At 38.4% G+C, this 27134-nt stretch overlaps 1 long non-coding RNA gene across 1 annotated transcript in view; it reads left to right on the top strand.

Moving 5' to 3' along the window:
• LOC134761969 (uncharacterized) overlaps positions 1-8994 on the top strand; it is a 146428-nt gene extending 137434 nt beyond the window's left edge. Inside the window, exon 4 of the long non-coding RNA XR_010141301.1 lies at positions 5601-8994. This is a non-coding gene — a long non-coding RNA (uncharacterized LOC134761969). The remainder of the gene's footprint in view (positions 1-5600) is intronic.
• The last annotated feature ends 18140 nt before the right edge of the window (positions 8995-27134 follow it).

Genomic DNA, 27134 nt, shown 5'->3' with positions numbered 1-27134 from the left:
AACATATCCAAGATGCATGGACAATAAAGAGCTGGAAAGACTTGTATTCTTCCTCCTTTCCCTTTTGTGGTCACAAGTGGTTGATTCCTGGTTCACACTGAGGATTCATGTGTGAACTATGGCTAGGTCGTTATGACATTTTTCCATTTCAGAACATTTCTGTAAGTTTTCCATCAATCCCAAGTATAAAAGATTCAGAGAAAGATGAGGAGACTGAAACTAAGAGGAGCAAAATGACCGGTCCAAGAGCAGAAACCAGAACTGGACCCAAGGGGCTTTATTGAACTTGGTTTATGTATCAGACATATAGAAAACCTTCTATAGTCCATGGGGTTTTTTTTTTGTTGTTATCCTCGTTCTTCCCAACAATGATGCTAAGGCACAGAGACGTTCAGCCACCTGCCCAGGGTCACACAGCCAGTGATCTGCCTGACTCTGCAGCCCATGCTTGCAAACACTCTACTGAAGCATTTCCTAATACCTGCTGGAGTATTTGGGCTCTCCTGATGTGCTCCCCTCCACCTCTCTGTCTCCCACGATGTGCCCTCACATTTCCTTGCTGGCCCAAGAGCTGTGAAACACATTAGGAACTAATAGTCTAGGAGGGGCATGGGCTTGTGGAAAGAAAACACCACAGTCCCCTTCCTCAGCTGTACTGTTCTTTCCTTCAGCTGATATTTCTCAGGTTATATAAATGGAATGTGATACAAATGTTTCCGCCATGAGTTTCCTTTCAAAAGATGAATAAAAGAATGAGGCATTTTGTTTTCCTTTGTTCCCTGGTAGCACCTATGTTAAGAATTTGTGCTTAAAACATGACTCACTAATTCTTGGAGCAGAGCACAAGGAAGTATACAGATCTAATAGCTCTGTGAGATGTAGGCTTGAGCTTGTGTGGGAAAGAATCCATTGGAACCACATAGATGAAGTTTCATTCAAAAACAATCCTCCCCGCCCTTACCCCTTCCCCAACAGCTCCCAACATGACTGTGTTGTTTAAGTAGCCCATTGCTTTCTTGTATGACTGTCAAATATTTCAGGCAAGTGATATCTAGTTCTTCTATAAGTGGGTGCATGCTGAATTGTTAAGGTTTATAATTGTTAACTGAATCATTGCTTTGTTGTTCGATAGGCAGTTTAGATTTTGGAATGGTTATCTACAGAACAAAGGCAGGAGGGAAGTGGTTTAAATGCAGCACAGGGTAAATAAGTTGAAAAGTACCTAATTTTTTGGATTTAAGTACAATAAGCTTTCAACTAAACTCATTGCATTTTAATTCCTTCAGTCTATGTATGTTATGGGCAGAAAATAGCTTCTCTGTTGGAATGGTGAGATCCAATTCTCAGTGCACAGAAAGACATTTTTGGAACCTGCTTTCTAGAAAGTGACCTATGTGGGCAACCCCTGCTTCACCACCCCCTTCAGCTCCAGTAATTTGATTGCCCAGAATATTCTCATTATAATTCACCGGCACATGGGAGCTGCACAAATATCAGTGAGTCAGCGTGCTGGCTATTGGGGATCCACAAGCAGGATACTCAGGTGCTCAGGATGTTTTCTTTGGAAGGATCCCTTCTAAAGAATGTCTTTTCTTTGCATGAGACAATGAGGAATGGGAAGTCACTCTGGGTGTGACTATTTATCACTCTTCTTTCATATTCATTGCTCAATTCCTTCAAAAATCTAAGTCCTGGAGCAAAGAGGCATTTAGGGAGTCAGCTAGAAGGACTCTCCAGAGGCTGATAAAATTTCTCGCAGTAGCCTCTGCTATCTATTCATCAGATCCCAAAGCTGTCAGAGAAAATCTGCTATTTTCTCCTGCTAACTGTTGCATAGATTGGCAATCAGGCTTACCACCAAGTTTTCCTTCATTATCAAAGTGATATTTCTCCTAGATAATTTAGTGCTCTTTTCTCTGATTTAGGACTCAACAATACCAGCCTCACCAACATCAGCAGGACTACCTCTATCATCAGTATTATCATCACCACCCTCAGTAACATTCCCAACAAAAACTACCATCGTGGCTCCTAACCAGCACCAGTTCCACAGCCACTGCCATCATCGCTACTTCCTTTAATTCAGCAGTTATTTACTGAGCAGTTATTTACTCAGTTATACACTGAAGATGTCCAAGCACCGTGCTAGTGAAACCAGCCCAATTGCTCCATAGAAATAATGTTTATGGGTTTTTTGAATAAATATAGAAATTGACTCTCCTGATCTTAAAATCTGAAACTTCTATTTGCCCCATCTGAATTCTCTTCTCAGGAAACTGACCCTCAGGCAAAGGACTGAAACTCACCAGATCATCACATCCAGATAATGAGAGCTCAGACCCCTCATTCATCATGATTGCTTCCTTGTCACTCCCGAATTCCTTCCTGCTTGTAGCTATGCTCCTTCTCTGCTATATAAACCCCCAATTTTAGTCAGGCAAGTTTGAGACTCATCTCCTGTCTCCTTTGCTGCAGCACCCAGATAAAGCCTTCTTACCTGGCACCTCTCGTTGTCTCAGAGCCTAGCTCTCCATGCAGCAAGCAACAGGACCAAGACCAAACCCCTGGCATTTCGGTAACATTAGGCCCTAAGAATATCAAGAAGATAATACCAGGATTTTTGCCTTGAAGGACAATACTATAGGAACTTAGAAACGTATATAAATGGCAATTATAGAAATGTGGAGAGGTATATGCCATAGGAGGTATATAAATAAGTGATCCGCCAGCCTCAGCCTCCCAAAGTGCTGGGATTACAGGCATGAGCCACCGCGCCTGGCCACATTTCCACTCTGATCATCTTCCTCTTCCTCTCTCTTTCTTTCTTTTTCTTTTCTTCTTCTCCTCCTTTTCCTCCTCCTCCTTCATTGGGCTGACTGTGTCTAATGTTAAAATAAATGGATAATGTAACCTTGGCCTTTTTCAAATATGACAAAGTTGTTCTTTATTTTAATATGTAAAACTTTATAACCAGTTGCAAATTACAAACATCAGACAGAATTTGGCTAAACAGAAAAACTGAGAACACTTAATAATCCCCCCTTTTTTTTTTCAGGGATCGGGGGAATGTGAGAGAAAAAAACAGGGGGGGAGATAGAAATAATCTTCATTGCAAAATATAATTTTAAAATGTTTATCATGAAGAATAAGCAATGCTAATTTTCTTTTACATTTTAAGAAATAGGCTTTCAGAAGCAGAGTCATTTGAAGGCAGACAGTTTCTCTGTTCGGGGAACATTCATACTTGCTCCCGGACTTCTAACGTGATATCGTCATTTCCTCATATTACCACCATTGCAATAACGTTCTTTTGCCCACACCTTGCCAACTGTACACATTCAACTATAACAAGATACATAAAAGGATCATATGCTTGAAATAGTCCTTAAACCTGTCTAGCACCATCAAACTGCAATGATAGATTCTTGTCCAAAAGTCTTTTAAATTCAGGTAGAAGAGAGAGGTAAGATTTTCTTATTATTTTTGTGGTGAACCTAGCCCTACTTTGATGAAGAGTGTTCTAGTTATCTATTGCTATATTCAAATTATTTTTAAAACTCAGGGACTTAAAAAGTAATCATTTCCAGATATCTCTATTGTGTGCATAAACATTTTAAGGTGGATCTAGAATTCATTCCTTTTTCCTTTTCACCTTAACTACAGTGGCCACAGATGCTGTACTTGTGCATCTAGAATTTAGGTAGAGCTTGGCTGCCTTCTTCTTGTGTTCCAAGCAACATCAAGCAAGGTAACTCAGTGGTACTCAGCTTGCAGGTAGGCTGATCTGAGGGTTCCAAGGTGGCTTCACTCACACATCTGGTGCCTTTTTCATAATGGATAGCACAGCTGAAGGCTGGTCAAGCATTTATTTCATCTTGTATCTACTCTACATGGCTGGCAGGGACTTTTTGACAACATGAATTCCACTGGCTGGGATTCGAAAGTGTTCCAAGAAAAATCATTCATTCCAAGAAACCCAGAACAAAGAGAACATATATTCTAAGAAACCCAGGAAGAAGCTTTAAGGCTTCTGGTAACCTAGTCTTGGAAATCCCAGAATGTCACTTCGGCTGCATTCTGTTGATCAATCATGTCCCCAAGACCAACCCAGGTTTTTAAAAAAAGGTTCAGACTCTTTTTTGGGAGGTTACATGTGGTAATTTAATACATTTATATAATTTGTAAAGATCAAATCAGTATACTTAGGATGTCCATCACCTTAAATATTTGTCCTTTCTTTGTGCTAGATATACAGACTGCCCCTCTTGATGAAAGAAATAGCAAGGCATCTGTGGCCATCTTTAATATATTATAGAAGGAATAGCAAGAACAAAGTTGAGAAATGAGGAAAAAAAGATGCATTCTTGTCAGAGAACTGAGTCATAAAGTTGGGATGGATTATCAAGTTCATGGGAGTTAAATCTAGAAAGGTAAAAGAAGAGGCATAGGAGACAAGATTGAGAACTCTGTTCTTAAAGAAGTGGGAAATGGGAGAACTGATAAAAAGATATGAGTGATCGGATCAGAGAAGATGTGGGTATTGGTGAGGGAGTTGCTAAATGGTGGGGATGGGGAATGGGTTGGAGGTAGGAGACACTGTAAGTAAGTAGAAAAGCCCACCGAAGGAGAGGCAACTGGAAAAGTCTTGGGGAGAATTTGCCCAGGTCCAAACCATATGTTGCTGAGGTAAGAAAGGAACAGATAGAGAATTTCCAAGATGTATATATCATTATCATCTATAGTGTTGTTCATTATGAGACACTCTCCTAGTGGCATGCAGAGTGTAGGAGGATAGGTGGTAAATGAATGAAACCCTGACTTACAATGGCTTGCAAATATTAATAACAGGGAATGTATTGACTCATGTAAATTAAAAGTCCAATGTTGCATCCAACTTTAAACATTTGATTCAGTTGAATAATGCCACTAGGATTATCTCTTGTCTCTGACTCTGTGTGGTGACATTATTCCTTAGCTATTTCTTCTAATGTTGACAAAATATCTGAAATAAGTATAAACCTCACATCTTCACACCATCAAATCCTGTGTAAAAGAGTATTCTTCTCTCTCTTAGAAACTCTAGCAGATGATTCTTTGTGTTTAATTCGCTAAGATTGAGTTTTAGAATTCAGTTCAGTGTAACCTTTCTCTCCCATCAGTTCTATGCTCTATGCCCTAAGTTTTACAGGGGCAGGCATCAATGTGGGTTTACCAGAGCTGCCTATGACAAGAAGAGTATGTCCCTCTAATTCTGGGACTCAGTATTAGGAAGCCTGTGGCATATTTTATTTTCTGAAGATGGTTCCAATAATACCACCCATCTCACAGACTCTTTAGAACCTTATCATTCTTCCATCAAGTAATGGAGTTTCTTTCTAAACTTCCACTGGCTGAGGGCAAAAAAGAAAAAGAAAAAGAATAATAAATAAATGTAGTCTCTTTTCCCTAACCTTGAATCTAGGCAGAATAGTATGTGACTATTTTGGTCTATAGAGTATGGCAAAAGTGATAATATTGTTACTTCCAAGACTAGGGCATAAAAATGGTATGCACTTCCTCCTTATTCTCTTGGAATGTTTGCTCTTGTAATCTCGCTCCAGGTTGCAAGAAAGCTCAAGTAGCCCATGGAGAGGATGCAAGGCTTCCAGCTGATCCCCTCAGCCAGGCTCAGTAGCAGCCAGAACTAGCCTACTAACGAACCTGCTGATTATGTGCGTAAGCCACCTTGAACGTCGATCCTCCTGCCTGGTGGAGCCATCCCAGCTGATGCCACATGAAGCAGACACAAGCTGTCCCTACTAAGCTCTGCCCAAGTTGGATATTCATGAGTGAAATAAATGACTGTTACTAAGTAATTAATTTTTGGCTGGCTGTTATGTAGCAGTAGATAATTGGAACAAAGCTTATTGACATAATACATCTATATCACATCCTCCAATCCATTTTTTTAAGTAATAAAGTTGATGTTTGTTTTGATTTTCAGTTGCAGCTTTAAATATTTTGTCTTAATTAGTCAATTTTTTCCAAACTCAAAATGGGTTTTTGTAAGAGTAGTAGTAGGGTCCTGGAATAATGGCAACTCTCTTTCACTGGAGAAAGCTTTGTAGGGAAAACAAAAGAATTTTTACAAGTACTCAACTGGTGAAAACTGTCATAAACCTTGAAGGTATTCTTAAATTCATCATTTATCAATTTATAAATGAATTCATCATTCATTTATCCATTCATCCATCCATCCATCCATTTCTAGATCCTCTCATAAGAGGAAATCTAGGAATAAGCCTGATCAATGAAGGTTTCATGGGAAAGAGGAAGGAGGAAGAAATTATTTTATTTTTAGAGTTTTGAGAGTTAGTGGGTTATGGACTTGCACTGGAGAAGATGGGTGAGAAAGTTCAAGGTTTCTAAAATGGGAAAGTAGACCTGGAGAAAATGTTGCAACCAAGATTATAAGGCCAATTACCAGGTCCAATTACCAGAAAATAATTTTTAAAGCAAGAATATTAGGTCATATCAGTACCTGAAAGAGTGATCGAGGCTAATTTGTTCATTCATGTAACAATAATTTATTATGTGCTACTAAGTACCATCACTATATTATAAACTGAGGGTTCAGTAGTGGATAAGAGAAACTAATTCCCTGGCCTAATGAAGCTTGCATTCAATGGGGAAAACAAGGAACATATATGTAAATTAGCAAAAGTTAATAATATCATTCAAAGAGTGCTAAGAGCTCTGAAGATAGTAAAGCAGAGTGACCGATAAAACAGTACTAAGGAGGCAACATTAAGAGGTGATCAGGGAAAAAACCTCTGAAGAAAACACATTTGATCTGGAATCCAAATGGCAAGTAGAATGAAGAAGGTAGATAATTCATACAAGAGCATATCTCTTCCACAGCAAGTGCAAAGACCCTGGGCAAATGCCATAGTTGAGCTAGCACCCACCACTGGCTTCAAGTGATGGGTGAGTGATACAGATTCAAGGAAAGGGCCAAAAGGGCAGACAAAACCAGTTCAATTAGTCACTTATTCATCCACCCATTGATCCATCTACTGATCCATTTATCCATCCATCCATCCGTCCTTCACATACCAGGACCTGTACTGGGCATGGGAACTGCAGAGATGAAAAGATGAACAATCTCTGTACTTGAGGGACTCATCTCATGCTGTGAGATGAACTGGCATGTGACTGAAAACTCACTATATTGGTAACGAAACTAAAATACAGAGCTTAATGATTTAACCTGATACCACCCAAGTGGTTAGCGGTTAGTGGCAGGGCTTCAGCATTTTATTTTCCTTCCCTACAGGGAAAACCATTATGTATGACCTATTTTTTCAAACTCTCTTCCTCAGTGGGGCAACAATTAGAGTTTATCTATTGCTAGTGCTTACCATTTTAGGCTCCTTTAATTAGAGTGTTTTAAATTAGTGTTATTTTAATTTTACTTATCTCCCGAGACATTATAGAGGATAAATAGCAAATGAAATAATGTACATGAAAACACATTGTAACCCATAAACCGTCATACAGATGTGTGTTATATATAGTTTTATATTTGAGGATATAGCTTTATGCATTAGTACTGCTTGCTCCTCAGGGATGTCTCCAAAAGAATTCAGAGTAAAACAGACTTGTGGATTGATGCTTTAAAGACATTTTATATTTTCTTTAAAAATAAAATTGACTCACAGTAGGTGCTTAATAAATATCTGTTCATAGAATGCATAAGATGCAATATTCAGAGACATAGATTCAGTGTAGTAGGTCTCAGTGTGGCTACTTACTGTGCAAAAGATGTAAATTTGAGTGCAAATTCATCTTAAGGAAATTCTCTGATTTAATTCAAGCATTGGTAGAGAGAATTACTATTATCCTCCTTGGGAATGAAAAGCATATAGCTCAGAGAAGGAAGATCACATTTTTAGGAGAACTATCTGGGGGCAGATTACCCAAAGTGTTAATTATTATAATTATTATTGTTAAGTTGGTTTTTAAAGTCCTATATGATGTAATATCATGTTCTCTTTTTGTTTCTCCAGCTGAGCTGATGATCCTTTAAATAAAAAACTACAACCACCTGTCTTAATCTAGCGACTACTCAGTGGTTGATTTTTCAGGATTGGAGCCAGGCTGTGTGGGTTCAATTACAGGCATAGTCTCCTCGACTTTGAGTTTGTTTCTTAACTGCTCTGTCCCTAAATTTTCTTTCTTTCTTTTTTCTTTATTATTATTATTTTTTTTGGTAAAACAGGAATTATAAGTAGTATATGCCTCATAAAATTGCTGGAAGAATTAAATGAATTAATTTATGTAGCGTACTTAGAAGAGCATTTATGTTAGCTAGTATGTGTTTACTTACTTTGACCTCCCATTGGATTATACGAGCTGGAGAACAAGGGCTCTGTCTTATTTTGCTGATGTTTTCTTCAGTGCTGGGACTAGGGTGAGGTGAGCGAAGCACCTGACTGGCTGCAAAATTCAGTGACAGTGTAGGGGAAGCAAAAAACATAAACAACCAAGATAAATAATATTTTAGTGCAGTGCTTTTAAAAATCGAAATTAGTGGCCGGGTGCGGTGGCTTATGCCTGTAATCCCAGCACTTTGGGAAGCCCAGGTGGGTGGATCACAAGGTCAGGAGATCGAGACCATCCTGGCTAACACGGTGAAATCCCGTCTCTACTAAAAATACAAAAATTAGCCAGGCGTGGTGGCGGGCGCCTGCAGTCCCAGCTACTGAGGAGGCTAAGGCAGGAGAATGGGCCTGAACCCAGGAGGTGGAGCTTGCAGTGAGCCCAGATGGCACCACTGCACTCCAGCCTGGGTGACACAGCAAGACTCCGTCTCAAAAAAAAAAAAAAAAAATCAAAATTAGTGCAAACATTCCATTGTGAACATAATATTTTAAATAAGACTGGATTTGTATTAATCATTATGTAAGACCATTTCATTTGGTCAAGAGAAATTGTTAAACATAGCAATTTCCCCAGATGAAAATGAGATAAGCAAGAAGCTGATTTTGAATATGTTGGTGAGTTTTCTCATCAACAAAACAGGAAATTAAAATTAAAATAAGTTTATTTTGGGTATAAATAAAATATCTAATCTTAAAATAATGTATTGAATTTTAGTACACCTACTTTTAGACTTCAATATTCTTCAATGATTTTAATGTTCTTAAAAAAATTATAAACATATTAATGCGCCACATGAATGGCCAATAAATATATGAAAAATACTCAATTTCTCTCATCATGAGGGAAAAGCAATAAAACTACAATGAGATATTACTTCAAACCTGTTAGAACAGCTGCTATTAAAAAGACAAATCATGAAAAGTGTTGGTGAGGAGGTGGAGAAAGAAACACTTGTACTTTGCTGGGGAGAATGTAAATTAGCACAGAAAGTTTGGAAAATGGGAGTTTCCTAAAAAAAAAAATACTAAAAATAAAATGACCATATAATCCACAATCCCATTTATGGGTGTATATTCAAAAGAATTGAAATCAATATTCAAAAGAATTGAAATCAGCATGTCAAAGACATATCTGCACTCCCATGTTAATTTCAACATTTTTCACACCAGCCAAGTTATGGAAGCAATCTAATCTATCAACAAATTAATGGATTTTTAAAAATATAGTATACATATACAATGGTATACTATACAGTCTTTAAAAATAAGGAAGTTCTAATATTTGTGACAGCATGGATGGAACTGGAGGACATTATGCTAAGGGAAATAAGCCAGGCACAGGAACACAAATATTATATGCTCTCACTTATATGTGGAATCTGAAAAAGTCAGTCTCCTAGAAACAGAGAATAGAGAGGTGGTTACCAAAGGCTGGGGCAAAGGGGAAAGGATGGGGAAAAGGAAGATGTTGTTAATTGAAGGGTACAAAGTTGTATTTATTGGAGAAATAAATATTATTTCTTGGATAAAAGATTTTAATAATCTATTGCACTGCATGATGACCACAGTTAATAACAATGTATTGTATGTTTCAAAATTACTAAAAAAGATTTTTAACATTTTCACAACCAAAAATGATAAATTATTGAGGTGATGGATATGTTGATTTAATTAAATCTTTTGATAATGTATACATAGACCAAAACATCACATTGTATCCCATATATACATGATTTATAAATTAAAAATAAAATAAAATTAAATCTTTATATTAAAATATATATAGGCCAGGCACTATATTTTTTAAATCTTTATATTAAAATATATATAGGCCAGGCGCAGTGGCTAGTGCCTGTAATCCCAGCCCTTTGGGAGGCCAAGTCGGGCGGATCACAAGGTCAGCAGTTTGAGACCAGTGTGCCCAACATAGTGAAACCCCATCTCCACAAAAAATACAAAAAAATTAGCCAGTCATGGTGGTTGGTGCCTGTAATCCCAGCTACTCGGGAGGCTGAGGCAGGAGAATCGCTTGAACTCAGGAGGCAGAGGTGGCAGTGAACCTAGATCATGCCACTGCACTCCAGCCTGAGCGACAAGAGGGAAACTCCATCTCAAAAAAAAAAAAAAAAAATGTGTATGGGGCACATGTTTTTTCTTGATCCTCATATTCCAACATTGTTTGGCATTACTCTGATATTCCTGGATCCTTGTACAGATTCTAGTGCATACAGGGTGTTCAATTCATATTTGTGAAAGGACTTGTGAGCTCTATGAGAACAGGGCAATAATATGTCTGTCTTTTGAATCTCCTCTCTTCAGTATCTAGTACAGTAGAGAATGTACTAGTACAGTAGAAAATATACTCCTAATACCCAGAGGAGGATAAACAAATGTTAGTTGAACATTTGTTGAATGAAAAAATTACCTTAACTCCAGCTTAATTCAAACCTTAATTCATATCATGCTATTGAATTTTGTAGTATACTAAGATGTTCACTGTGGATTAAAGAAGTCTGCTTTATGAAGTCCTAACCATTGACTTGGGCATTATAATCCTTCTCTTCCACTTGAGATACTGTAAAGAGACTGAGAACAAGAGTTAGCAAGTAGGGAATGCCCCACATAAATCTCTGTGTCTTTTGCTTGCAAAATTACTAAAGTAATAGCTTCCAAAAGTTTCTCACCATGATTTTTATGAGCTATTTTTTAGGTTGAGGCTACAGTGCAGCCATCACTGCACTCTCCCTGGGGAACAGAGCTTGGGTGACAGAGCAGACCCTGCCTCAAAAAAAAAAAAAGATATATTTTATACATTATGATATGATACATACATACACATATATGTGTATTTACATATGATTAAAACAAAAATGTCATCAAATACTAGTATTATGCAATATGCATTCTATACTTAAATTTTTTAACAAATTATTAAAAATGCATTTGTGATGACTTCAGAGTAGCTTAATGAACTACAAAGGCTATGTCCCAGAGTTTGCAAAACATTTCACTAGACTTTAAGTTTTTTAGAGCAAACCATTTTATCTCTGTTTATGCACCTAATATGGCCATTGGTTCAGGGAAGGTGTTTAATGAGTCATTTAGGCTGTAGGCTTTGATGCAAAGGATAGGCCACTAGTTTGGGTCCTAGCTTTGTCGCTAACCAGCTGTATAAATTTGGGCAAATGAGTTAACTGCCATGAGTCTCTTTCTCTCCGTTTCCAATAATAATGATGACAATGACAATAATCATAACGAAAATTGGTTGAAGGGTTACAATGCACCTGCATCATTGGGATGATTGAAACTTGACACAGGTGCTGTGGGGACCAAATGGGATCAACGTATAAAGCACCTGCCACGAATGAGAAACTTAGTCATTGCTGAGGCAATTTTCCCCTTCACAGGTCTTCTAAGCCATGACTTTCTACTGGGAATGAGAAGCATGTTGCTTGCTCCTTTGGGTATTTGGCATGTGTTAAACTGGGAAGAGCCCAGTGCTTTGAAGAGCACTGTGAGAGTGCACCAAAACCTGCATTCTCAAATACCCATCTTCTAGCCTTCCTCCTGGCCCATTTGCAACTCTTTGGTCTGCTTTTGTGGTAGTTGAGTCCAGCTGGCCTCCATCCACATTCCAGCCTTTCTGAGAACAGTGGCGGCATTGTTGATGTCTGAGACCCACAGGACAAAGAGCTCATGTCCTCAGGCTACCTGTGGCATTTCTGTCCCAGGACATTGTACTGCTCTCCTCATTGGTCTCACCAACACATGGGACCAGAGAGGAGAGAGGGCTGGGCAAAATGCACTATGAATGTAAACCACAGGGGACAGATGAATTGTTTGAATGTCTATTCTGATTGGGTTGTCTATAAAGGAAGAAGCATTTATGCTTGTTTTTAACAAGCTTCTCGCCTTTCCCAGCTGCACTGGCTCACCTTGTTCACATTGACTCAATAATGTCACAGTCTTAGCATCTGAGAAGTCATCTATTGCTCGGGAAAAAACTTGCAATAATATCAGTTCTAATACTAATGCCTTCTAAATGTATCTATCACCCTACAACTGTACATAATTACCATCCATCGAAAATATAACATATTTTATTTGCCTGACATAGATCATTTCAAATCTTTGTAAGAACAAACTGTAAAGTGAATTAACATGCCTAGCTTGCAAATTTAAATATACATATATATTTATTAAGAAAAGTTGAATGTCCTTCAAATCATCCAGCTCATATTTATGGAATTTGAATCAGAGCTTAAGTCTGTCTGATTCTGGAACCAAGTTCTATTTTCTTCCTACAGCACCTGTTCACAAACAGGTGATGTTTGATTATTAATGTTCTCATTAATAATCATAGTTCACATTAAATTTACTGAATGTCTTCTGTCTGGCTCTGTTGTAAACACTTCACATGTACTACTGGTATCACTTATTGCCTACAACTCTATGAGAAAGGCATCTTATTATCCCATTTTTTCAGATGATCACACTGAGGTACAGCTACACTTGGCAAGATTGGATGCTGCTGTAAGTACAGGATCTGGATTTGAATCCAGGCAGTCTGTGTCATTGACCACTAACCTGTGTTGTTTCATGTTCCCTTTTTTTTCAGATCTCATAGTACCTGTGAAAGACAGCAAACATTATCAGTGCTTTACAAGTGAGGGCACTGAAGGAATTTACTTGCTCCATATTACAGAGCTTCTAAGTGGAAGAGGGATTGAATCTGGGTCTCTTGGCTCCTGGTTCAGTGCAGTGCTTGCTTCATTAGATCAGAATATGTCATTGAAGACGCTCCTTACCTGCCCTGTGCTTGGCACCTGGGTATGCTGAGAAGGTGCATAACATCGATGAGCCTTAGGACTTAGATGGGTCATGTAGCTTGGGTTCAAATGGAATCTTCCTCTCCTGCTGGTGTGCTTTGCTGGTTCCTTTCACTCTGCTGTCACAGCCTGGCTCCCTGCACTGCCTTGGCCTTCAGCGTGTGCCTGGTTCTTCCTCCTTCCTCCTTGCTGCCCATCAACGCTCCTTGGGGACTTCCTATATTCAAGGTATCTTTTCAGTATAGCAATAATTTGTCATCTGACTTTCTTTTGGCTAATTGGAGATCTTGTCTCTAATTAAATTGCTGGCCATAGCCTAGTAGGAAAAACTTGGGAATATCTCAACCAGCACTTTTCAAAATTTCCACTCTCTACTTTCTGCATACAATGCACGAAAGACACAAGAGAATGCCTGCCTATATCCCCTTGTGTGTATCTTATAGCCCTTCCAAATCGAATAACATATGGCTAGATTCATCATAAACACCAACAGAGGCAAGAAAAGAGGGGGAGGTAAGTAACCCTTACTGCATGCCACTTGTGTGATGGGAATTTTCATGTATACTATCTCATTTATTCAAACAACTCTTTGAGATAGGAACAATTATGCTTACCCTCATGTTTAAAGGAGAGAAAACTAAAGCTCAGAAATAGAAAGTAAATTCAGCTAGAACTGGTAGAACAGGGACCCACATCTAAGACTACATCACTTTAAAAACCAGTGCTTTCATCATAAAATTGCTGTTTCTCATAGTTCAATATGTTAAGGATATTTACCATATATGTGTGTATCACAAAAGCACTTCTTTCTTAAGTTTTAATTGAAATGATTTTTCTACCCTTTGAGTTTGCATAAAGCTCATAAAGTTATTTTTCCTAATTATATTACACATACTTGTTCACAGAATGACTGTATTTCTTATTTTGGCAACAGTCTCAATTTCTGATAATTTCATTCTTTTCAAATACATATACCTAAAACTGATCAATTTGTATTGCACCATAGAACATTAATTTAAAGAAATTCATAAATTAACAAAATCTCCTGTTGAATTGTTCAGATTGGCATTGGATGTGGAAACAAGTTGCACATAGCTATATACATCAGCATGCATATATTAAATGCTGTGATTCTATCACATGTCTGCATGTAACTAAGCAATAATTGCAAAGTCCATCTGTTTTAAATGACGTCAAATTGTATTCAGCACACTAATCATTAAGAAGTGACGAGATGTGAAATGTGCTTTGTGTTTCCAAAGTAAGTAAAGGGCTGTTTTGAACTTAATATATGGTACATGCACTACCTTCTCTTCTAATTTGTTTATAATCAATGGAGAAAATCTAACATGTAAAGCTTTGGCTCCGTGCACACTTTTCCTTCCCCATATTCCGTATTCCATCTCAGTTCTGCTCGCACTATCCAGGACCTCCCTCCATAAATATTTTCTCAGGTTGGCCTCAGATAACCTCATTGCTGACTCAGATTTTTGGATACGTACATTATGTATTAAGAATGAACCTCTTGTTCCAAGACCTTTAAGCCCTATATTTAAAAGAATAAGTAAATAATAGCCATTTAGAATGAGTCTTTTAAATTACAAAAGGAATTCTCACTGGTTTTCTAGTTCTGATCATCTTAAACTGAAAGTGACATCCACGATCTCATCCAGAATCCTGTGAAAAGTCTAATTTCAAGAGTGAATACCTGTAAGTATCTATTATATGCCAGGTAGTATGTTCTAAGCTGTGCAGTTCCATTTTACCTATGGAGGCAACAAAGATCATATGCTTTCTATACGTATTGCATCATACTAGGTGCTATGGAGTATTAGAAAACTATAGAAAAAATATTATTTCAACTGAAAAAACTTTTCAGTTAGTTATTTGAAGGAGAAGAGATTTAACATAGATTAAAAAGTGATCATCAACTACTGGGAACTTCTTCCAGAAGGGAAATTTAAATTGGCCCTTCATAGGCAGAAGGTTGGAGAGGAAACTCAAAGGTAAGTTGAATGTGGCTGGTGTGAAAGAGAATGACCAGCTGAAACACAAAGCCACTGAGAACTGTTGAGAGATGGTTTTACATAGATTTTATGACACCAGGATCTTCTCAAACCAGAATGGGTTAGTGGAAATAGTACAGGCTTTAGAAACAAACCAGTTTAAACCGTTGCTCTGCTACTCAATATCTAATAACAGCATCAGGTAAATTATTTAACCTCTTTAAACCTGAAGTGCCTAATCTGTAAAATGGAGATAATAAGATTGTCTACACCACCTTATTATTGTAAGAGACTAAATGACGCAATCTGTTACAAATTGGTATGTCAATTTGTCTGCTCATAATTGTCAGATTATTTTGGCAAACAATGGCTGTGACAATAACAGGCAGGTGGGGTTGTGAAGTTGCTCCCCAACAATCTTACTTGAGGAAGGGATTTTTTGATGAGAGCAAGTCTCAGAAAGAATTCTGCCACTTCTACAAACATTTATTACCAAGTAAGTCCCAAATAGTCATGCAGCCTATTCCCAGAAACTTGGTGATTTCTCCCTCTCTATCCTTTTAGTTGTTTCAATAAGCACTTGCATGCAGTCCTTACTCTGAGGTGCATACAGGTTCAGGAAATTATCCAGTAAGATAAGATGGGCCGGGCGCGGTGGCTCACGCCTGTAATCCCAGCACTTTGGGAGGCCGAGGTGGGCAGATCACGAGGTCAGGAGTTCGAGACCAGCATGGCCAATATGGTGAAACCCTGTCTCTACTAAAAATACAAAAAAGTTAGCCGGGTGTGGTGGCGGGCATCTGTAGTCCCAGCTACTCGGGAGGCTGAGGCGAGAGAATGGCATGAACCCGGGAGGTGGAGCTTGCAGTGAGCTGAGATCGCGTCACTGCACTCCAGCCTGGGGGACAGAGTGAGACTCCATCTCAAAAAAAAAAAAAAAAAAGATAAGATGACAGAGTCCTCCATTAACTGGAGGAGAAAGATGATCAAATAGAATTCTAGACCTAGTTATGCCAAAGATGTTAGGCTACTGGGCTTGTCAATGTCATCTGCTTTATTCATGAAAAAGTAGACTTGTCTTGTAAAGTTTCTTGTCATCTACACATCCTTAATATCATTTATTTCACCAAGGAATTATTTCTGGCATCCCTATGCTAATCAGCAAACCCTCCGATGTAGATATGGATAGTGCTACTAAGCACTTGCACTGTTATAACTAGAGTGTGGACTCCTAGACATACCCCCACAAATATGAACTAATCACACTATGCTATGATTTCCTGTTCTCTGTTTCTGCCCCAAAATATGAGCTCCAGGAAGGCTTTTAAAATGTGTTTTGTATACCACTGCCTTCAAAATACAACAAGCAATGCCAGTCACATAACTGGTGCTCAATAAATATTAGACAAGTGAATGAACAAATTAGTAAATGAAGAAATGTATCACCCTCAGGGTTTAAATTAAGGCTAATATAATGCATTTATATGCATGTATTACTAATATATATTAGAGTAAGTTACAAGTAATATAGCATGTAAGGCATCTGACACATTGTATACATTGCTTTTCCCTCCTAATACAAACTCATTAAGTATCTCATTCTTCTCTGCAACTTCTAAAACAGAGGCTTGAACAAATTAGATATCAGTTATATTAAATTAGGATAAATGCATAGTTTTATGCATTAATTTTCCTCATAAGTAAATTGGAGATAATACTTCCCATTCTATCTACCTTATTGGACTGTTGTGATATTCAGAACACAATGAATGTGACAAAAATGTATAAAGTGCTATAACATAAGACAATATTTGCAAAATATAAACCATGAAATATGTACATCAGAACTATGTGAATTACTTTGAATACATTGAGTCCTGGGACTCTCCTCAAGATTTTGTAATTCATAGCATGGCAAATATACCTGAAAATCTGTCTTTTAATAAAATCTCCAGATAATTATTTTTCACTTTTTAAGTTTTTTAAAGATTATATTTTGATGTTCCTTTTTTTGGTCCCTGGGTGATTCATAAACATATTTTTTTTTTTTTTTTTTTTGAGACAGAGTCTCACTCTGTCACCCAGTCTAGTGTGCAATGGTGCAATCACGGCTCACTGCAACCTCCGCCCCCAGGGCTCTAGCAATTCTCCTACCTCAGCCTCCCGAGTAGCTGAGATTAGAGGTGCCCACCACCACGCCTGGCTAATTTTTTTGTATTTTTAGTAGAGACGGGGTTTTGCCGTGTTGTCCAGGCTGGTGTTGAACTCCTGACCTCAGGTGATCCATCTGCCTCGGCCTCCCAAAGTGCTAGGATTACAGGCATGAGCCACCACACACAGCCACATAATTTTTTAAATTGCCCTAAGAGATAAAAAGGGAGGTGGTAGTGGTGTTTGCAATGAGGATGATGACAAGGTGAACCACAACAATGACTAGATGAGGCGCTCCATGAGGCAAAGGAAGGACAATGACTTTTTGCTTACCATTGTAACCTTGGCACCTGTTCTATAATCAGTGCTCAATAAATGGCTTTTGAACGAATGATTTGATGGTGATGATGCTGTCTTTTCAACTCTCTTTGTGACACCCAACACAGTGAAGGTGACTTGTTCCTTGAGACAACAGATGCAGGTCAAGCATGTGAATTTCTGTCTGTGTCTTGCCAAAAGGAAGAGGATTTCCTTCTTGTGTTTTCTTCCTCTTCCATTTGAACAATGTCCACAAACTAGGAGAAGGTATATAAACACATAGATTGTGTTTGCACACCCAGCTCTGGGTTGATAATGGCCACATTTCCTGCCTTATGAAACTGTCAGAATCTCTGTTGTCAAAGTTCTCTTTGTTCCCCAAGTACAATTCATTAACCTTCCCCAGAGCTGAGAAGGATGCTCAGGGGCCTTGCCCTATATTGTTGGCCTTTGGCTGTCTCCTTCCAATCATTTCCCACGGTAGTTCAGAAAAGGCAAGGAGGAGTTCCTTGGATACTGTGCATAAAGTTGATGGCTTGAAGAGGTGGCTAACTGCCTAAAGACAGGCTTGACTATTTTTACCAACACAAAAAGAGATCAAGTGATCCAGGAAGCTCTTATCCTGGTTTATAACACCGGCAGGAAACAGCTACAAGCTTGTTGATTATTACAAAAAATGATCCCCCCGCACCATCTCAACACACACACACATGCATATATGTTACTGTGTGTCAGCTTCCAGTGTGGAGCAGCTGGGAGTTCCTTGGGCTTGGCTTTAGGTAAATGTTCCAACTCATTACCCACATGAAAGTCCTGTGAAGCCACCTGCTCTCTTGTGTTAAGCCTTCCCCAGCAGACAGCACTGGACTAGAGGGCAGAGGGGTGATTGGAAACAAAAGGGATAAATTCTGGGCCCTGAAAGGGTAATGGACCTCTTGATTGTTATTACCACCTGCCATCCCCACTGTTTTCCTGTTAGATCTACTTCTTTCCATATCTCTATCTAGGCAAACTGGCAAGTCAATATGGTTCAAAGGAGAGAAGAAAGCATACAAAACACCACCCAAATTGAAGTCCTCACCATTTGATTGTCTATAATTTTCCAGGCATTCCTGCAATGAGTTATTAGCAGGACCCTGGCCTTGTCTTTTAGAGAGTTTGGTCATCTCGGCTCAATCTCACAATTGATGGAAGTCCAAAGTTCTTCCTTGCTTTTTATTTATTTCTAGGGGCTATACCCTCTCATTTCTGCCTGAATCTTCTCTCTGTTTTATCCTAAATCGAAGTGGTTCTAAAAATAAGCTTCAATGAAAGTTTCCATAAAAAACACACTCATGTTGAGATCATATAAATTTAGAACTGCTTATTGAAGACTAGAAAGTGCCAGGGAAGTTCATATTACAGAATTTGTTGCACTTTGCCATTCATTTGTCTCCTCTTTTCTGTTCTTAGCCAGTCTCCGCTGCCCTTTACCTCACCCCAGGTCTGAGCCTGGTGGCACCAAACTTCTTTCCCTAGAATATACAGAAACAACCCAGCTTTCCACAGGCCCTGCCACCTGGCAATCCTGTGGATGTTCAGAGCAGAAAAACTCTAGTGTGAGTACCTCCTTGGAAGGCTGCTTTGGTCATCAATTATAACATTATCTTCATCGTTATGATTTCTTTGCTTTCTAACCCTTATAACAATACTGAACGTAAGATGAAGAAAGATGACCAGAGAGGTGGAGCTAGCTGTCCCAGGTCACGTGACTGATAAGTGGTGGAACTGGGATTTAAATTTATGTTTCTCTGATTCTGAAGCCCATGTTCTTTCTACTCTGCCATATCACATGCAGGCACAAGGTTGGGGAGGAAGCCTGAGAGATGATGAGAAAAGCTTTACTGAAGGTAAAATCTACGGTTCCCATTAATGGCAGGACCCCAAACCATTGATAATATGTCCTGCAATGCAAGCTGATCTCTGTAAGGAGACGACATCTGCCTAAAACAGCTCTGTCCCTCCACCTATGCCTTAGTCTCTTATTGCTGTAGCAAATAACCACAAACTTAGTGGCTTAAAATAACAAAAGTTTATTATCTCACAGTTCAGAAGGCCAGACTCCCAAAATGGATTTCACTGGGTTAAGATGTTGTTTAAAAATTGGTATGTTTCTTAAAATGAAAAAGAATTACACTTAGTCTAATATATATATATATGCATATATATATACACGTTGAGAATAATTTTGTTTTTTCGTTTAATTATCAATTGCCATCATACTCCACAAACATTTATTGAACATTGACTACATATTGATACCTGTGTTTAGCACAAAGGTACAAAGATAAGACGACATTACCTCTGTCCTCAAGAATCTCATAAACTAGCATCAAAAATTTTATTGCAAGAATATGAACAAGGTGCTATGGCCAGGTGAAGTGGCTCATACCTGTAATCCCAGCACTTTGAGAGGCCGAGGCAGGCAGGTCACCTGAGGTTGGGAGTTCAAGACTAGCCTGACCAACATGGAGAAAACCCGTCTCTACTAAAAATACAAAATTAGCCGGGCATGGTGGTACATGCTTGTAATCCCAGCTACTCGGGAGGCTGAGGCAGGAGAATCGCTTGAATCTGGGAGGCAGAGGTTGTGGTGAGCTGAGATCGCACCATTGCACTCCAGCCAGGGCAACAAGATTGAAGCTCTGTCTCAAAAAAAAAAAAAAAAAAAAAAAAAAACACCTTTTAATAGAGCTGTGTGTGAATGCCGGGTATATGAGTGTATAACAATGCTGTGTGTTTGCAATTTTGGCACTGGCTGCCTTTCTCTATTATACTTTCAAGTAGCAATTGTTCATTCATTGCCAGCCACTTGTACTGGCTCTGGAGATAAAACAGTGAGCAAAATAAACAAGGTCCTTGCCTTCATGTTTCTTACTTTCAAATCAGAGCATAGTAGCAAGCCAGAAAGCAAATAAGAAAGATAATCACGGACCAGCACTATGAAGGGCCTCTGAGAGGTGGACAACATTAGACTGGGTGATTAGGGGAAGTTTCTCTTTATTTTAATTAACCAGAAGTCTAAAGGATGACAAAATTTAAGAAGTCTTTTCTAGGGACTTTGCTGAAGAGGATATTTGGGGATGACAGTAATCTTCCTGCAGAGGGTCGTAAGAATGAACACAGCCATCCTCTGGGACCACAAAATTCCCTGAGTTGTGCTTCCCTTTCTGGGACAGATAAAAAGCAAAATAATAGTCGCATGCTCTTACTATCTACTCTCCTAGCCTCTGATGAGCCAGGGAAATGATGTACAACTTTGGATCATTAACAGTGTATTCATTTTCTACTGCTGCATAATAATAAATAACCACAAACGTAGTGGTTTAAAGCAACAGCAATTTATTATCTCGTAATTCTGTAGGTCAGGAGTCCAGGCAGATCTACCCAGGTTCTCTGCTTACTGTGCCACAAAGATGAAATCAAGGTATCACCTGGAATGTGGTCTCCTCTCGAGCCAAGAGTCCCTTGTAGCTCTCATAGCTGTTGGAAGAATTCAGTTCCTTGAGGCTGTAGGAATGAGGTGCCCATTTTGTGGCTCACTGCAAGCCAGGGACTATTCTCAGCTTCTGGAGACTACTTCAGTTCCTTGCCATGCAGCTTTCTCTAAGTGCAGCTTCTCACATTTCAAATCTGTCTAACTCCAGGAAGGGCCCAGTCCCTTATAAAGCTGACTGATTATGTCGAGCTCACCTTGATAATCACTCTTTTGGTTAATACAAAGTCAACTGATTAGTAACCTAACTATGAGAGTAATAACCCATCACATGAAAGATTCTACCTGTGTTCATGGGGAAGAGGTTATAAAGGCTCTGAGGAAGAAGGACAGGGATCCTGGGGACATCTTAGAATTCTGCCCACCACAACCAGTGAATATCCAGGCTCACCTGGGAGACCAGCCTCACATTTATCTGGCTGGTGAGATCAGGTTTCTCTGTATCAGCTTTCCTCGAGGTGAAGCCATTCATGGCACAAACTGCCTAATTATGTCAGTTTCACTAGACTTATATGTTAATAAAGACTAATGCTGAGGGTTTACCATATGCCAGAAATCATCTTAAGAGTTTTAAACCAATCTAATCTTTACAACAGTCCTTTAAGATACTATACATATTTTCATTTTACAGTTGAGAAAATTAAGGAAGTCATCCGAAAAAAAGATAAGTAGTTTGTCGGAAGTCACACATATGCAGGAGCAGGTTGGAATTCAAACACTTTCCTCTCAGCATGCTGTCATGTGATAGTAGATCCCTCAGTTTCCCTCTCTGGGTCTAAAAAGCTGCACGACCTCAAATTTTACTAAAACCCACGCAAGCTGGCATTTCTAATAAACCATGACTCTGGTAACTAGTTAATAATGCTTTCACTGACCTAAGATAGTCCAAACAAAATGAAAAGGTTTCAGTAACTAAATTGCTCACTCTCTATATGGGGGAAAGATAACTTCCTCAGATTCTTATGAATGAATCATTATATTTTTGTGTACCAATTCCCAGTCTCTTAAGTGTTTCTCAAATACTTCAGTGACTATGCCACAAACCGTAAATGAAGTTTTTAAAACTCTCCTTTACTCAAAATTTTCAGATGAAAGAAAAAATAATATAAAAAGGGCTCGTATGGGTCACCAAGAATAATACAAACAATTATTTTTTAATTATTTATCTTTAACCAAAATTTCATAATTGTTTCTGCTTTTAACCAGAATTTATGAGTTATTGTTTGGTAGATGGTGTCCAGGTGGAGGGTGTCCAGGTTCCTAGCACCTTGAACAAAGAATTGGACAAAATGCATAAACAAACCAAGGAAAGAATGAAGCAATAAAAGCAGAGATTGACTGAAAAGGGAAACATACTCCACAGGGTAGGAGTGGCCCAAGCAAGAGGCTCAAGGGCCCAATTACAGAGTTTTCTGAGGTTTAAATACTCTCTAGAGGTGTCCCATTGCTGTTGCATTGGTTACTTTGTGTACCCCCTGTGTAAATGAAGTAGTGGCCCATAATCAGTCTGATTGGTTGAGGTAGGGAACCAATCAGAGCCCGAAGCAAAGTTACAAAGTTACACCATATGCAAATGTCTGATTGGTTGTGAAAAGCGACCGATCAGAGGCTAAACTGAAGTTACAAAGTTATACTCCTATACAAAGGAAGACTTGGCCCGCAGCCAGCCTGATTGGTTGTGGGAAGGGACAAATCAGAGGTACTTTTAGTTTTTCATCTGCCACACAGAAAACTGGGGGTTGCAAAGGGAGTAGCCTCTGGTCCTTCTGTTACTTGGGCATGGAAAGTTGAGGTTTTCCTTTTGATTTAGTTCTAGGAAGTAAGCTTGAATCAGCCTGAGGTTGCCTGCCTTCACACCCTATTCTCCTGCCTCATTATTACAAGTACTACTTCCATTCCATCCACCAGAAGGATGAAAACGTTTTTGTATTGAGTACCAAGCTTTTAATCAGACACATTTCTATAAAACACTTCTTAAACTTTGGAAAGGGGTCATGTAATGACTGATCTTTAAATAAGAGACACAATAAAATAATGCTCTTTGAAATTTTAGTTTAAAATCTGTTCATCTAACTACCAAATTGTTTTTCTTCTTTATTCACTGGAAAAAAAGAATGAAGGCAATGTGGTTTGTGGATTTAGCACCTCTCTGAAGATAACTTTATTTAAACTGAGAATAAATGACTCATTTATTGATTATGTATTCATACACATTTTCTACTTTCCCTTCTCTTTGACCAGTTATGTAAATTTGGTTAGTCTTCTGACCTCTGTGGATCATGATGTTTTACAAGTTGACCATCGCAAAATGGTCTACCATGTGCCTTTTATATTGTGTCCCAAATTTTGATCTGTCTGTTGAATTTCTTTTATTTTGCCATAAGGATATACCCTGTGACAGTGATGTCTGTCAGAGAGAAAGTTGAGGTTACAGGGTAATGCATCATAGTGTAAAGCTGTGTACAGTTGAAATAACAGGTAAAATGAATGGCATAATATAAAACCAGCCCCTCCCTAGGAAAAGTGTATTTTTAATAGAACATACCAGAAATTTCTGTGGCAAGTTTAGAAGTTTATAAGCATGGTCAAAGTAGCAAACGGTACTTGAATGCAGTTTTTAAGCATGATCAACTATCTATAGGGCAATAACTGTTAATACTTTTTATAGACATTGTGGAACATGCTTACACTACATAAGTGATTATATTGTAATTACTGATGGCTTATTTCATGTTATTTTGAATCCTGCATAATTGGGATTTCTCTAGATAAAAGCTTTTTAATTTTTAAGCAGCAACCCTTCATCCTGTCCAATTTTCTGAAATCTGCTTTTTAAAAAACAAATAAACTTGTACCCATGTTTGTATTCCTTCACGTGTATTGTCAATATTTTAATATTCGTTTTGAATCATGGTTTGGCCATTTGTAAAATAAAAGAATTAAACTAGATAGTAAAGTTCATCTGCACCACATTTTAGAAATTGAAAGTACATTGTGGATGAGACGCTAAGTTTCTTACCATCACCTTAACTGGGAGAACCTGGTTTTATCTATTTCTTATTATGGAGTTTTGGATTCTTTAAAAATGCTTTCATTTGCGACTAACAGAAAATCCCACTCAAACTGGGTGAAGCATAAAAGATAATCTATGTATTTACTTAACTAAGAAGGCCAGAGGCAACTGGCTTAGGAAACAGCTTGATCCAGCAGGTTAACTATATTTACATTAGAGGCTCATTTCTTTATATTTCTCATGGATCTGCCTTCTGTGCCGGCTTTGGCCTCAAGCTAGAATTGCTAATGGTAGCAGCCATGGCTCCTGGCAGTTCCAGCCTTCACATCCTCATCATCTCAACCAGTGAAGTTATTCTAGTCCAGCAGTCCCAGGCAATTCTTTGAGGATCAATCTGATTGGATCAGCAGAGATCACTTGCCTACCCTAAAGCAATCATGGTCCCAGAGAAATACAACCTGATGTATGGCTTAAACCAATTACTGACCCAAATTAGAGCTGGGTTGGGGTCAATCCTACATATTATATGTGAAAAGGGTAGTTTCTCAAATAAAATTTAGGTTTTATTTGAGACAAAATACCAAGGAATACATGCCTACCTATGGTACATTGAAAATATTGTCTGAAAAAAGATCTTCATTACTAAAAGCAAGTTTGGAAGCTCTAGAGACCATCCCTAAGCTTTTCCAACTCTACTTTTCTGATTCAGTGCTTGCATCTGAAAATAGGTCTGCAGCTTCCAAATATAGGGTTAGCTGCTAAAACCCACTTGATTGTCATGGTGATAGGAATGGCATCAGCTAATCTCCCAGCAGGCAATCAATAAATACATACAGGTACCTTCTCTGTATAAGGGCATAATGAAGAGAGTCTGGTTGGAGAGTCAGGTGAGCTACCTTTAAGAAGTATTGCAAATTCAGTATCTTCTTTCAAGGCCCCATGTCTTTTCTTGATGTTGTTCCTTTAATCTGAAAAGCTTTCTTCTCCTTCATCCTCAAAGCCAAGTTCAGAAGTCATCCCCTGTGATAGACCACCATCCATCAACTAGAATTACAACTTCTTTTTAAAGTTTCTAGTATAACACCAAGATCAGCCCTTAACACTGATAGTGTCTTTGGTCTTCCGCTTTCCCACTGGGACAAATTTTTAACCCTCAATTTCTACATTTGTAAAATGGGGATAATAATGTTTCTTTAGAGTGACTGTAAGAATACATGAGTAAAAGCACTGGAAATGCTTCATAAATATTTGGCATTCTAACTATCTCACACATGCAAATTCTATCCCTATAAGAAGTTTAAAATGAAATAAGTTTGTAACATGAGCAAGGGTGAGGTCTTGACTTAGCATTTGAACCAGACACATACATAACTGTTCCTGAAGAAACAAACTTCTGAATACTTCAATATGCCACAGTTGAGCCATGTCACTGATCACTAACCACCTGGGATTAACACTGCCTTGCAGATAGATTCCAGCATTCCCCGGGCCTGTTCAGTGCCTGCCACGCATCTGCATTTCTCATGTGGAGTATTTTCTTTGAAATATGGGTTCCCACTGAGAGGAAAAACATCTTCCCTTTGTTGGATGTGCAGAAGCAGGATTTGGATGGCTGTCCCCTAAGGATATACTAGAAGGATCCTTGCATTGGTGACAACGTTATGGCAAGGTTAGATGTTACTGTTATTCCAGGACCCTAAATGAGCAGGTTTTTCTTTTCCTTTTCTTATCTTTTAAAAAATCTCTTATTTTTCCAGACTTTGGGGAGTTACTTAATCCTAGTTCTTCAGTTTTCTCACCTGTATAGGGAAAATAAATTCTGGTCTCCATTTTATTTCCCCATTAAGAGATGATAACACATGAGGTAATAGAAGATTTGTGTTTTGAAATACTTGGAAGCAAAATTGAAAATAAATCTATGATTTTACCTTAGCATATGCATAATTCATATGCATAAGCAGCACATATATTCCAAATATAGTTGAACCTTTCTCTATAAAACACCCAACCCTCATAGGGACCACATTAAATCATTTCAGGCTTCTTTGACTAGGATCACAATTTGACACAGTAAAAAATGAAAAATGAAAACAAATGTAAAATGAGAAAAAACTAAACAATGAAAAATAAGAACAAAACATCTTTTTCTTTGCTTTTTTCCACTTTTTACAATCAAGGCAGAAGCTGCTGATTTGAAGAATGTTTATGTAAAATTTTGAATGCTGCCTCTGATAGTCTCCTGTAGTGGATCCCCTCCAACTACAGAACATTCAGCAGTTTTGGTTCCCTGATGATACAAGTTCCGACTTGTTGACTGAGAGCCCTTATTTGGACCTGTTTCAGAACAGATTGCTTCTTCCTGTCTCCCAACATGGTACCCAAGTAGAAACAAAGGAAAATGACTGTGCTTATAGGCAGTTTTATGAATGAGATTTAAAGTTGATGAACTCTCTCTTTTCCTGCTTGGTTGAGAATGCCAGGATGCTAAGCTCGCAAAGCCTTGCTTCTTAGGAATGAGCCCTATTTGGGTCCGTTCTGTTTAAACAAGGAACAAAAGGTTAGATATAAAGATATAAAGAGGGCAGAGTTTAAATCATTCCTCTGTTTTTTCTTTTTTTTTCCAGCTGCATGACCAAGCATGGCTGTATCTCAGTTTTCTCATTTGTGGGAAGGGGATAATCATATAGAACTGCTGGGTGTCTGTGTGAAATTCCAATAATATTATTATTTAAAAGTGTGTGTTTACAATAGGCACTCAATAATCATTGGCTTGTGTCCTTGTTTGCTTCCCTATTCTAGGTTTATTCTCTTGATGGGAAAGGAAATGATCAATCACAGTTAAGTGAATAGGAGCCTGAC

This window comes from Pongo abelii, chromosome 7 (genome assembly GCF_028885655.2).
Source record: "Pongo abelii isolate AG06213 chromosome 7, NHGRI_mPonAbe1-v2.0_pri, whole genome shotgun sequence".
NCBI classification, from domain to species: Eukaryota; Metazoa; Chordata; class Mammalia; order Primates; family Hominidae; genus Pongo; species Pongo abelii.
The sequence above is the reverse complement of the archived record's forward strand: the minus strand, read 5'-3'. Positions and strand labels throughout refer to the sequence as shown.